The sequence below is a fragment of the Narcine bancroftii genome, chromosome 4 (assembly GCF_036971445.1).
Source record: "Narcine bancroftii isolate sNarBan1 chromosome 4, sNarBan1.hap1, whole genome shotgun sequence".
Taxonomy (NCBI): Eukaryota; Metazoa; Chordata; class Chondrichthyes; order Torpediniformes; family Narcinidae; genus Narcine; species Narcine bancroftii.
The window spans coordinates 201,470,613-201,485,017 of NC_091472.1; the positions used below are offsets into that span (position 1 = coordinate 201,470,613).

General features: G+C 43.7%; 2 protein-coding genes across 4 annotated transcripts in view; one reads left to right on the forward strand and one right to left on the reverse strand.

Annotated features, from left to right (window-relative positions):
• The window catches only part of rsph14 (radial spoke head 14 homolog), a 674,463-nt gene that overhangs the window by 301,794 nt on the left and 358,264 nt on the right, over positions 1-14,405 (reverse strand). The gene's annotated exons all lie outside the window — the stretch shown is intronic.
• Positions 1-14,405, forward strand: part of gnaz (guanine nucleotide binding protein (G protein), alpha z polypeptide) — a 233,289-nt gene that overhangs the window by 7,778 nt on the left and 211,106 nt on the right. Inside the window, exon 1 of one of the 2 annotated variants that reach the window (XM_069933653.1) lies at positions 11,963-12,020. The exons of the other annotated variant lie outside the window; for it this stretch is intronic. The gene's annotated coding sequence lies outside the window, so the exon portion shown is untranslated. Of the gene's footprint in view, positions 1-11,962; positions 12,021-14,405 lie in introns of those variants that run through there. 2 annotated transcript variants of the gene reach the window in all.

Sequence of the window (14,405 nt, forward strand, 5' to 3'; positions counted from 1 at the left end):
CAGGTAAGTTGATGAAGGAAAGGCCGTGAATATTAGTAAGGCCTTTGACATGGTCCCAGATGGAAGGTTAGTCAGGAAAGTTTAGACGTTCGGTACTCATGGTGAGGTAATAAACTGGATTTGACATTGCTTATATGGGAGAAGCCAGAGAGTGGTGGTGGATGATTGCTTCTCAGACTGCTTGCTGTTCTATCCCACTCCTCAGTTCCCTACCATTTACTGTGTATTTCCTTTCTTGGTTTGTCCTTCCAAAACCTCACACTTGTCTGCATTAAATTCCCATCTTTTAGCCTATTTTTATAGCTGGTCCTGATCCCTCTTCAAGCTCTGAAAGCCTTCTTCATTGTTCAAAGTGCATCCTATCTTTGTGTCATCTGCACACTTGTTGATCCAATTTACCTCGTTATCATCCAGATCACTGATATAGACAACAAACAACAATGGTCTCAGCAGCAATCCCTGAGGCACACCACTAGTCACAGATAACCAATTCAAGAAGCAATCATCCACCACCACTCCCTGGCTTCTCCTGTCCAGCCAATGTCAAATCCAGTTTGACTTTCAATGCCACATGCAATTTCCACATGATCTTTTCACTCCTCCACTCCTCTCTCTGCTCTGGCACTCATGTTCCCATTCCCCTGAAAATCTGGTTTAAACCCCCTTGGAGCAACACTAGCAAACTTTCCTGCAAGGATATTAGATCCCCCCTCCAGCTCAGATCCAAACCATCCTGTCAGAAGAGGTTTCACCTTCCCTGGAAGAGAGCCCAATGATTCAGAAATCTGAACCCTCACTCCTACCCCATGCCTTTTAAGATGGATTATCCACCTTATTTCTAACCTTACTAGTATGTGGCACAGGTAGCAAGCCTGAGATCACAAACCTGAAGATTCTGTCCTTCAGTCTAGCGCCCAACTCCCTGAACTCTTCTTGCAGAACCTCCTCAATCTTCCTACCCACGTTAATGGTCTACTCATGGACCATGACAACTTTCTGCTCATCTCCCTTCTGAAAATGCCACAAAATCGATCTGTGATATCTTGGATTCTGGCACCAGGGAGGCAACAAATCATCCAGAATTCTCGATCCCTTCCACAGAACCTCTTATCTGCCACCCTAACTATGGAATCTCTTTTCACTACAGTTCGTCTCTTCTCCTCCCTTCCCTTCTCAGCCACTGAACAAGAATCCATGCCAGAGACCAGTTCACTGTGGTTTGTCCCTGGTAGATTGTCCCACCAACAGTATCCTAAATGGTATACAGTACTTGTTATTGAGGGGAATAGCCACAGGGGTGCCCTGCACTGCCTGCTTGTTCCCTTTCCCTCTCCTGACTGTCCCCCATAAACCCTCCTCCTGCTTCCTAGGTGTGATAGTGTCCCTGTAACTCCTGTCTATCACCCACTTTGCCTTCCAAATGATCCGGAGTTTATCCAACTCCAGCTCCAATTCCTTACCTCAGTTTGTCAGGAGCTGCAGCTGGATGCACTTCTTGCAGATGAAGTTACCAGGGATACTGCTGGCTTCCCTGATGACCCACATTTTGCAAGAAGAGTATTCCTCGGCCTTGGCTGCCATTCCCACTGTCTATGACTAGAGGAAAAAATATATGATTATATAAAACCTGCCCTTACCTGTGCCTATCTGCTGAATCCTTTTTGTTCCTTGAAATAGGGTGGCCCTAACTACTTCAACTTCTGCACCACCACCTCAGTCCCTATTCGCCGAAACTCCTTGGGCCAAAGCCTTTCCACTCTGACTCAGCCCACTCTGCTGATGACCGCTCCCTCAATAACCACTCGGCTACACAGTTCCCTACTTATATAGTGACGCTTGGGTCACCTGACCTCGATTGCCCAAAAGGAAGGAAGTGGGGAGCTGGAGAAAAGGAGAGAGAGAGGAAGAGAGATGGGGAAAGTTAGCAGAAATTGGAGGAGTCAATGTTTATGTCATCTGGTTGGAGACTGCCATTGTTTTGGTGGGCTCCTGTCTATAAATCACACCTCAATTCCATTTTGACCCCTTGGTCCAGTCCCTGCCCTCCATCACTTCAGCATCAGGTTCTCTGGGCTGGATCACCTCATTTTCAACATAGGCATCCACCCCCACCCCTCCCCCATACAGAAGGCCTCAAAGGCATCTGTTTTTACATCATCAGACCTAACCAGTCCTCCTCCACTGCCATCCTCTTCTATCCGGCTGAACTTGTTCTCACCTTCAATGACTTCTCCGCTGGCTTTTATCCCACTTTCTCCAAGTCAAATGGGTAGCCACGGGTACCTGCATGTGTCCCAGCGATGACTGTCTTTTTGTTGGCTATGTGGAGCAATCCATGCTGCAAGCCTACGTGGGCAAGGATCCTCAATTTCTCCTCCGTTACATTGGTGCTGATTCCTGAACCCATGATGAGCTTGTGAACTTTATCCACTTTGCTGCCATCTTCCACCATGACCTCAAATTCATTTGGTCCATCTCTAGCAACTCTCTTCCCTTTCTTGAACTTAGCCTCTCTCTCAGGAAAGAGACTACCCACAGGCATCTTGTATAAACTACACCTCTTCACACCCTTGTCCCCTGTAAGGACTCTATTCCTTCCTCTCAGTTCCTCCCTCCTGCTACATCATCTCCTGGGATGAGGTCCTCCATTCAAGACCTAAGATATCCTTCAAAAATGTGCCCGTCACACCCCCCCCTCCCCGCCATTAAGTCAAGTGTCACCCGCACATTTGCTATGGCCCCTTCCGCCCCGAGATGCAGCACAAAGAGAATTCCCTTTGTCTTCATGTACCACCCCACCAGCCTCTGTATCCACCATATTATCTTCCAAGAATTCTGCCACCTACAACAGAATATCACCATCAGACATATATTCCCTTCACTCTCTGTTTTCTGTGGGGACCACTTCCTCCTATACTCCCTCATCCACTCATCCCTTCCCACTAATGCCCATTTGGTACTTACCCTGTGACAGTAAGAAATCCTACACTTGCACCCATACCTCTTTCTTCACCATTATTCAGGATGCTAAACAGTCCTTCCAAGTGAAGCAACAATTCACTTGTGAATCTGTAGTGGTCATTTAGTGTATCTGGGGAGACAAACACAGACTGGGAGATCATTTCACTGAGCACCTTCACTCTGTTAGCTGCAAATGCAAGGACCTCCTGGTGGCCCACCATTTTAATTCCACACACCATTGCCACACCAACATTTCTGTCCATCCTCTAAGGCTAACTGTGGAGATATGATTGTCCATGGCCTCATGTACTGTTCAACCAAGACCACCTGTAAACTGGAGGAGCAACATTTAATTTTCTGTCTGGGCACTCTCAACTGGATGGTGTTACGGTTTATGCTCACCTGCTCTGTTCTCCCTCCCTTCCCCATCCTTCTGTCTTCTTTCTTCCAGCTCTCCACCCCCTCCCCTCTCCATTCACAGAGCCTTCCTCCCTCCCCCTACTTGCTGGTGTGCCTTCCCTCCCTTATCCACCTATTACCTCCTGCTGTGGGACTGTGCTTCTCCCCTTGCCCCTCCCCCCACCATTTTGCTGACATTTTGTCATATCTTGATGAAGGGATCAAGCCCGAAATGTGGGTTATATCTTTATCTTCGCTCTATAAAAAACATTGTTTGACCTCGAGTTTCTCCAGCATTGTTTTTAAATTCTTTTATTTCACAATTAAGTGTTCTCTTCTATGCACTTTGGGAGAAAAAAACCATGAGTTTCTGCTAATAAAATTGAAATACCAGTTGATGAAGTAGACAAAGATGATGTAGTCAAACCATAATCATGGCTTTTATTAGCAGAAACTTATGGTACAATAATGAAAGACAATAGGTGCATATACAGTTATACCCAAGGGGAGTGTCCTTAACAGTAGAGATAATGCACAGCCAATGTTAGTACAGCAAGGCAGCCTGGCCGACATTCACCACAGGGACCTTTTGAAACATTTTGAATGTTGAAAGGCATGGGCAGAGTAGATGTAAAAAGGTTATTTCCTGTGGTGGGAGAGTCTAGGACAAGAGGGTACAACTTCAGGATTGAAGGGCATCTGTTTAGAACAGAGATGCATAGGAATTTCTTCAGCAAGAGGGTGGTAAATCTGTGGAATTGTTGCCACAGGTGGTTGTGAAGGTCTTTAGGTGTATTTAAGACAGACACTGATAGATTCTTGATTAGCCAGGACATCAAAGGTTATGAAGTGAAGGCCGGGCAGTGGAGCTCCTATATCTCATGGTCCTCTACTTCCCCTGGGAGTGAATTCCAGACCATAATCATTCATTGTGTAAGAAAAACCTTTTGCTTATGCTCACCTGAGACTCTTTTTCTGTATCCTTTATTTCTTCACTCCAAAATTGTCACAATTTGAAAATTGTGCCCCATATCGCAACTATATATTATTATATATTAAATAAGGAGGGATCTGTAGTAACTGACTGCTGGGGAACTTCACTGCGTCCAGCACTCTAGTGAAAAAAATAACCTTTCATTATTATTTTCTGCTTTCTGTTGTACAACTAAATTCTTATCCATGTCACTGTCACATAAGAGGAAACTGGTTGAAGACTAGTGGAGAAGGAGGAGGGATGAATCATCATCATTCATCAAATGAATGTTATGGAGAAGATGAGCAGAGAGGTGTGATAGCAGGAAAGACAACATAAAGGCACTGTTTGAAATAAAGCTAAGAGGAGTGTTAGAATTTTGGATTGGCAGACTAAGGGAAGGGAGAAAAGTAACAGATGTAGCTGACCTGATGATTGCAATGTTAGCAGCAGTTTGCCTTTGAACTCTTTGCTTCTTTGTGCAATGAAATAGGTGGAATCAGTAGATGGAGTTTAAAGGACATACATTTCCTTTTTATTTCCTCCAAACTCATCTTGTCCAATGTTACCAAACTCTTACTTCCTCGACTCATTTCCAACCAGCCACCTCACACCGTAATGCTTGGTTCAACTTTATGATCAGAACATTTGAAGCAATCGTTCCTCTGTCCACCCAGCTCCCCCACATGCTGAACATTGGCATTTTCTTGAAGCTTTTCCTCTCCACTCCTTCTCCCCTTTCATCTACCAGTCTGTCCAAATTTTACTGATGACTATCCACCTAATGTTTTAAAATTTCGACATATGGCACTGTAACAGGCTAATTCGGCCCTCCAAGTCTGTACCGCCCAATTTACCTACACCCTGGTACGTTTTTGAAGGGTGAGAGCAAACCTGAGCTCCTGGGAAAACCCACAGACACGGTACAGTGAACTGAGATTTACTGTAGATGGGCTGTGCAGATGGCTGCCTCCTCCCCCATCTACCCAAATATAACCCAGGTTTCCTGCCTAAACCCAGAGCCCTATTGAAGATCCTTGAAAGACCCTACCCTTTGTTATAAGTTAATAAAAGCATGTGTTCTCCCTCTAGTCACGAGAGCTTTTATTAGCGCTACACATGGGGAGAACATACAAACTCCTTAGACAGCGCGGGATTCAAACCCAGGTCCAGTTCTGATTGCTGGCGCTGTAAAGGTTATCCATTACACCAACCATGCTGATTATGCCTCCAAGTTTTGTCATCAGAAAATTTGTAAACTGTATTGTACACCTAAGCCTTTTAATATATACTGTATTAAGACAAAGCTTTCTGGATTCAAGTCATATTCCAGAAATTTGAGCCCAAAACAGGCTGAGCGAGTGCTGTACTGCCACATTGGCTACCTTTAAGAAAAGTTGTCAAACTAATCTCTGGATTTTTTTTTCCCTTTTCTTCCTACCACATGTTATTTAATGATCAATATGTGCCAGAAAGGACTTGATGGGCTGAAATTACTTCCTCTGTGCCATAAAGAAACATGGAGATGTGAGCATTGAAATTATTTGCATTGGTTTTTCCCATTCATTTATTTTAAATTTAAATATTTAAATTTAGACATACATCATGATAATAAGCCCTTTTGGCCCACGAGTCCGTGCCGCTCAATTTACACCCAATTAACCTACAACCCTTGGTACGTCTCAAATGGTGGGAGAAATCTGGAGCCCCCAGGGAAAACACACATAGACATGGTGAGAACGTATAAACTCCTTACAGAGGCGCAGGTTTTAATCCCCGGTCCCGATCGCTGGCACTGTAAAAACCTTGTGCTAACCACTACGTTAACCACTCTATCCTTAGTACTTCATTGTCCTTCCTACAAAACCTATCTTTTTGTTATCAGCATTCAAATCCATGACTTTCTGTGCCATTATTTAAATGATTTATAAATGCAGCAAATGTTTGCAGTCCAAGGACAGATGTTTTGAAGACACTGTTAATCACATCCAGTAATCTGACTGGCTGCTAAGTAGCTCTACCATTTCCTTGTCTCTCATCCAATTTCTGAGTCAGGTCAATAATGTGCCTTCAATTCCATGAGGTTTAACTTTAGTTCACAGACTCTATGTGAGAGTTTATCAAATGTACTCTGTTAGTCTATAGAAATAATATTTGTAGAATTTATTACTATGAGTTCATGGCAAAATATTGTAAAGATATTTATGATGGGATGTTTTGCAATCTCTTTTGATCACAGGGTCCTTGCAGCCAATAAAGTGCTCTCTAAAATCAAGTAATATTTGTGATTTACCAATTGAGGTAGCCAATGAGCAAAGGGAAATTTCCCACCAACAAGGACGAGATTAGAGATATTGATTAAGGGATAAATGTTGGCTAGAACATGGGGGAATTAATGGATAAAGTTGTTTTCAACAGGCAAGGATTGTGCTTCTCTCTGCATAGATCCAGCATTCCTACTGGTTCATGAGTTGTTTTAGGATGCCGACATTAAAAACTATTGTTGATAGATATTTCTTATCAGAGAGGGTGGTAAATGTCTGGAATTTTCTGGAAGGCTGTGAAGAATGCATCTCTGAGGATATTTAAAAAGATGAAGTAGTGGCATTTTTTGGAAAATCATGAAATTCAGGCATGGGAATATGACACAACGGGAGGGATGAGGCCTGGGGCAGAACCAGCACAGGTGGGGGGGGGGGGGGGGGGCGGGTGGTGAGAAGATGAAGCCTGGAGCAGAACTGGCACGGGCGGGGGGGGGGGGGGGTGGGAGTGAGGATAAGGCAGAACAGGTCAAAAAGGAGCAGGGGGGGGTGAAGTATGGCCCAGGGCAGATCATGTTAAAAGGCCAAACAAGCTTGAGAGGCCAAACAAGCAACTTCTGCTCCAATTTTCTCATATTTTTCTATGTTAAATGAAGAAAAATGAACTTCAGTGAGAAACTAACTGGCCAGCTCAGAAATATTACAACTACACAAGCAGATTGGAGGCTGGGTGTCATGTGGTGAGTCATATCCTGCCTCTCAGATTGTGGTAAGATTTGAGAGGCAGGACATGACTCACCACATGACACCCAGCCTCCAATCTGCTGCTGTTATCATAGTATTTCTGAGCTAGGTGCTAGAATGGAATGCGAGGGCATATCCTGGACTTAACTGCACGAGCACAACTTCAGCAATGATAATGAGTTTGGTAAAAACACAAAATTGCTGGAGGGACTCAGCAGGTCACACAGCATCCAAAGGAGGTAAAATACATAACCAGTGTTTTTGGCCTGAGGTAATATCTTGAAGCAGGGCTCAGGCCTGAAAAGTTGGTTACCTATCTTTACACTGTGAGACCTGCTGATAACTACAATCTGCAGACTTTTGTATTTCACTCATTGACGACATTTATTGTATAATGTACATACATATGCACCAAATTCTTACTTACGGCAGCTGAACATAATAAATATTCAGTTATCCTCGTGCAATAAAATGACTTAGTAACCCTGTATACAGTCTTTTTCTGGTGTCGGAACCATATTCAAGTAATATGAAGAACAACATATCTAATTTGAATGGCACCCTTTCCTTTATCCTGAACATTCAGTTCCTCAGTAACTGACCCACTGTGGCTACACAGTGTACTGTCAAAAAATGAATTATGGCAACTCATCAGCACTCTGTAGCAGTTAAGTCTGTGATTTATATCAAAACGGAGAAAGACAACATCTGGACAGCAGCCAGAGCGGAGACTGAGGACCATAGCACCAGTGGTAGTCCTCCTGGGACCCGGACGTGATTATTGAGTCTTAGGTGCAGGATGCACCTTTCAAATCTCTGCCATGCCTACCTGATAAATTGCCAACCCGGCAATTTAAGGGGGATCCCACCCCTGCGATGACACAGTGAGTGATGCATGGAAGTAACGGCCATCAGTCGGTACTTTCATTCAATACATTTTGGAAGTAACATACAATGTGTATCATACAGCACACTTCTCACTGTTATTGGGGATGAAAAAATAAGAAATATACCTTCACTCTGTCTGTGCTATTTAATCAATGGTTCCATTCCTCCAATAACTTGTGCATCTCGATCTTCTAATGCAATCTCAATGCAGAAGCAGCTTAAGAAAATATAGTTCTTTTCAGGATTTGATAACCAAAGGCAGTAGTTGCCAAAAATATACCACACAACTGTGTAGTTCTGAAGCATTGGTTAATGACATCATCAAAACTGTTTCAGCTTTGCTTCTAACACCCTGTTCCAAATACAGTACTACTATTAGTAAATTAAGGGTTTGGTTATATCTCCAGTTTTAACTACCACCCTGAAAGAAGCCCTTATATAAAAATCATTGTCATGGTAACCCTCCCACTCCCAGCCATCAGTTGCCCCACCCCCCCAAGTGACATGCCACTGCCACGATCGGGGGGGGGGGGGACGGGGGAGGCTACAACGAGCTGCTGCTGCGAGCGTCGCTCCGGTTTGCGGTGACAGCTCAATGCGGGAATAATGTCCATCTTCCTTACCCATAATCTCCCATTCCGCTGGCTAAGGAAGACAGCGATTGCTCCCACACTCCTGCATTGAGTCGTTGGCATGAACTAGAATGGCATTCTTGGCAGCAGCACATTGCACTCTCCCCCCTCCCCCAATCGTAGCAGCATATTGCAACCCCACCCTTCGCAGCACCAACCGGTCTCCCCCTCCTGATTACGGCACCAACAGCGGTCTACCCCAATCGCATTACCAACCGTTCTTCCCCCCCCCCATGATCGTGGCACCAACCACTCTCCCAGTTGAAACCTTTCAAATTGTTATGTACCTGGGTCACAAAACATACAAATTGCCTGGTTAACCCCATTTTACATGCCAGTTTGAAAGGGCCTACTGAAAGAATGAAAGCACCTGCAAGACTGGACCATATTCAAGGATTTATCTTCAAACTTGAATGAATAAGCCATAGCTGTCACCAGCTTCATCAGGACCTGTGTGGATGAGGATGTGCTCACGCACACCTACAGGGAGTACCCCAACTAAAACCTGTGGATAAATCCAAGGATTCTCAAGATGCTGAGCGGGAGGTCAATGGTATTAAGACTGGAGATCCAGATCTCTACAGGACATCTGGGTATGACCTATGGAAGGAACAATTCCAAGTGAATCTAGAAAAAGAATCAGATACTCGCCAGCCATGGTAGGGCTTACAGGCCACCTCATCCTACAAGACAAACCATAACATCATAAATGGCTATGATGCTTCATTTCCCAATGAGCTGAACATTTTTTATGCTAGCTTTGAAAAAGAGAATTCCTGCAGAAGCTGGCGATCCTGTGAGGCCAACATCTTTTAAGAGGATGAACCCTTACAAGGCATCAGATCCTGATGGTGTTCCTGGTAGGGTACTGAAAATCTGTGCCAACCAATTAGTTGGATTGTTCACAGACACTTTCAGTCTCTCATTGCTGCAGTTGGAGGTTTGGTTCCCACCTGTTTCAAAAGGGTCTCAATCATGCGATTGCCCTAGAGCAGAGTGAGCTGCCTCGATGACTATCATGCAGTAGCACTCATGTTTACTGTAACAAAATGCTTTGAGAGGTTGGTCATACTTGTACCTAAGACCTGGACCCTCTGTAATTTCACTACTGCTGCAATCATTCCACAGCAGATGCAATCTCACTGGCTCTCCACTCAGCCCTGGATTACCTGGACATGAGCATCAGGCTGCGCATCATCGACTACTACTCAGCCTTCAACACCACCACCCTCACAGGACCGGGCCTCTGCAACTCCCTCTGTAACTGGATCCTTGACTTCCTCATCGGAAGACTACAGTCAGTACCAATCAGTAACAACATCTCCTCCTCACTGATCATCAACACAGGTGCACCTCAGGGATGTGAGTTAGCCCACTGCTCTCTCTCTATATTCATGGCCAGGCACAATTCAGATGCTATCTACACATTTGCAGATAACACCAAGGTAGTCAGCAGAATCAAAGGTGGCAATGAGGAAGTGTACAGAAGGAGAGGTAGATCTTCTAGTTGAGGGGTTTCACAATAACAGCCTTGCACTCAACGTTAGCAAAACGAAGGAAGTAATTGTGAACTTCAGGAAGGGGAAACCAGGAGAATACAAACCAGTCTTCATTGACGGGTCCAGTAGTGGAGAAGGTAAAGAACCTCAAATTCTTGGATGTCTCTGAAGATCTGTCCTGGGGCCTCCTTGTCGATACAATCAAGAAGAAAGCTCACCCGTGGCTATACTTAGCGAGGAGTTTGAGGAGATTTGGGATGTCACCAAAAACTCTTGCAAATTTCTCCAGGTGGACTGTAGAGAGCCTTCTGACGGGCTACATCTCTCAGGACAGGAAAAGGCTACAGAAGGTTGTAAATTTGGCCAACGGCTTCATGGGCATTTGTTTTCACTCCATTAAGGACATTCTTAAGAGGCAGTGTCTCAACAAATCAGTCTTTATCATCAAGGACCCCCACCACCCAGATCATTGCCTTCTACACACTGCTACCATCAAGAAAGAGGTACAGGAGCCTGAAGACGAAAACCTAACATTACAAAAATAGCTTCTTCCCTTCTGCCATTAGATTTCTGAATGGACAATGAACCACAGGCACTACTTCACCTTTTTTTCTCTCTTTTTTGCAGGGATTATTTAATTTTAAATATTGTATTTATGGAAATGTAATTTATAGTCAAGTTAAGTCAAGTGAAGATTATTGTCCTTTGATTGCACAAGTACAATCCGACAAAACAGCATTCTCCGGTCCTCAGTGCAAAACACACAACCAGACATAACACACGTACAGACAAACAATACATGTGCAGGACAAGTATTCATATATACAAATAAATAAATATTGTTTCATGAATATGAGATTTTTGGGTGATTAGCACGAGCGGTTCCTCTGGTCATTCAGAATTCTCGCTGCCCGTGGGAAGAAGTTGTTCCTCAGCCTGGTGGTGCTGGCTCTGATCCTCCTGTATCTCTTCCCCGATGGGAGCAGCTGAAAGATGCTGTGTGCAGAGTGGGAGGGGTCCTCACTGATTTTGTGCATCCTCTTCACACAACGATCCTGGTAGATCATGTCAATGGGGGGTGGGACGTGTGGGTGGAGGCAGACTCCAGTGATCCTCTCTGCCACTCTTATGGACCTGTGGATTGACCTCTGATCCATTTCTCTGCAGCAACCGTACCACAGTGTGATGCAGCCGCCCAGGACACTCTCAAAAGAGAACCTATGGAAGGTTGACATATTGGTAACCGGTAGCCTTGCCCGCTTCAGTCTTGTCAAGAAATGTAGTCACTGTTGCACCTTCCTGACAAATGAGGAGATGCATCTGGAATGCACAATACTGCTGCCACAAAGCAACAAATTTCATAACAATAAACCTGATTCTGATTCCGGATTAAGGATCAATAAACAATCAGGGAGAAAAACCTCAGTGGGTCAAGCAGCACCAGTGGAGTAAAATAATGATCAACATTTTGAGCCAGAACTCTTCATCAAGACTTGATAATGATTTGCTTCCACTCTGGCTGAAAGATGAGGTCATTGCCCTACTGTGGTCTCACAATGACCTCATCTTTCAGCCAAAGCAGAGCAAATCTTCATCAAATCTTGATGAAGAGACCACAGTGGAGCAAAGGTTGGACAGGATTGCCAGGAACCAAGTCTGTGAGGTGAGGCATCCCTTGTGGGATTTATACAGGACTTCCATGTGCTCCCAGTGCTTGAACTTAAGGTGCTCATTGCCTTGGAGAGGACACTCCTGTTGGTTAATTTATCCTACTTGTGCTCTATTCCTCAGGCACATCAGCTATGATTAACAAACCCTCACCATCCTCTCTCATCAAGCAACACCACCACATGTGTCTAATTCTTTTGGTCTAAGTCCTATTAGAAATATTCCCTTTGTTCTTCCCACTGTCTGTTTAATTTCTAACTTTTCCAGCTCTGATGAAAGATCATTGAAAACATAAACTTTCTCCAATAGTTGCCTGATTTGCAGCATTTACAGTATTTTGCTTTAACATGGATAAACTAAATTAATATTCTGTTGTAAAATACTCATGTCATTCCACACAGTAACACTGTGAAACATTAAAGTAGCAGGCTAGAATATCCCTTGCTGCTGCCTTCTGTATCTACTGTATAACTTCTCTATTTCTATCTCTGCATCTGGTGAGCCAAAATGAGGCAAGCACTACTTACTTAAATCGATGAGCTTTTCTCAATAACCTCATTGACTGTGAAGAGCTATTCCCAGACTTGAGCACATAATTTAAATGGGCATTTCTCGACATGTTGTTCTGCATTATTTAAGAAACTATTTCTGAGGCTAGGCTGTGAAATAACGTTCTATGTCAGTGGGTCAGGTGAGTATTAAGTAACCTGTAACAAAATGTAAAGAGCCCTTTGCAAGCCCTGAAACCAACACCATTATTCAATTAGAACCATATAACGCTAGAGCACAGAAAACAGGCCATTAGGCCCCTCTGTGCCGACCATCATCTTCCTAGTTCCACTGACCTGCTCCTATTCCATATCCCACTAGACCTCTCCCATCCATGTATCTATCCAATTTATTCTTAAAACACATGATCGAGTTTGCATTCACCACATCAGATGGCAGCTCATTCTATACTCCCACCACTCTGTGAAGAACTTCCCCCAGTGTTCTCCCTAAACCTTTATCCCTTCAGCTTAAAACTATGACTATCTGCCCCAACCTAAGTGGAAAAAACCTGTTCACATCCATTCTGTCTATAGCCCTCATAATCTTATAAACCTCTATCAAATCTCCCCTCATTCTTCTTCACTCCAAGGAATAAAGTCCTAGCCTGTTTAACCTTTCCCTGTAATTCAACTTCTGAAGACCCAACAACATCCTAGTAAATCTTCTCTGTACTCTTTCAATTTTACTGATATCCTTCCTGTAGTTAGGCTCTTTGGAAAGTATGGAATACTTAATTCCATGAAATATTGGTCCAGAATTTGATCTCAAAGTAATTTATTTATTTTTTTAAAAACAGTAAATTTTTTAATTGCAAATTTAAATTTAAACATACAGTATGGTAACAGGCCCTTTTGGCCCACAAGCCCAATTAAACCAAATTAACCTACCATTCCCTGGTACATTTTGAATGGTGGGTGGAACCGAAGCCTTCAGGGAAAACCCATGCAGACACAGGGAGAATGTACCAACTCCTTACAGACAGTGCAGGATTTGAACCCTGGTCCCGATCACTGGCGCTGAATCAGTGCTTCACTAACTGCTACGCTACTGCTAATAGCTAACCAAATGGTGTCAGTGATACATCAGGAGGATGTAAAACTAATCAAAATAATAAACTGGGTACTTAATATATTGACAGTTTTATAGGTGAGGTTTCTTTTGGCCCAAATAGGTCAAGGTTGTGGGATCCAGAGGTCCTATCGTAGAGAGATTGAGAAACTCAAAACTGCAGATGTTGGAATCTTGAGCAAACAAGTTAAATTGAAATGTTTATTGCCATGTGCACCAGGATACAATATTTTCTGTGCTATCTAGGCAAGAAAACTAATTAATAAGAATAATAGGTAGTGTAAATAAGTGTATTTTTTTGTGTGGGAAAATACATGCAGTCCAATCCATTAATTGTTGTTATTCGCTGTGATAAAGAACAGAATAGAAACAGATGCTTCAGTTCAAAAATAAGTACCAATCATCAAACACCTATTTACACTGATCCAACATTAATTTCATTTTTTATTCTTTGTATTCTCATCAAAGACCCTCAGATTCTACCATTCCAGGCGGCACGGTTAGTAAAGGGCAGCACGGTTAGTAAAGGGCGGCACTGTTTGCATAGCGGCTAGTGCAGCATCGTTACAGCACCTATGACTCCACTTTGAATCCAGCGCTATCTGTAAGGGGTTTGTACATTCTCCCCGTGTTGCATAGGCTACCTCCGGGCACTCCGATTTACTCCGAGCATTCAAAAACGTACCAGGGTTGTAGGTTAATTGGACGGCACAGGCTCAGGGGCTGAGAGGGCCTGTTACTGTGCTGTATGACCTCTAGT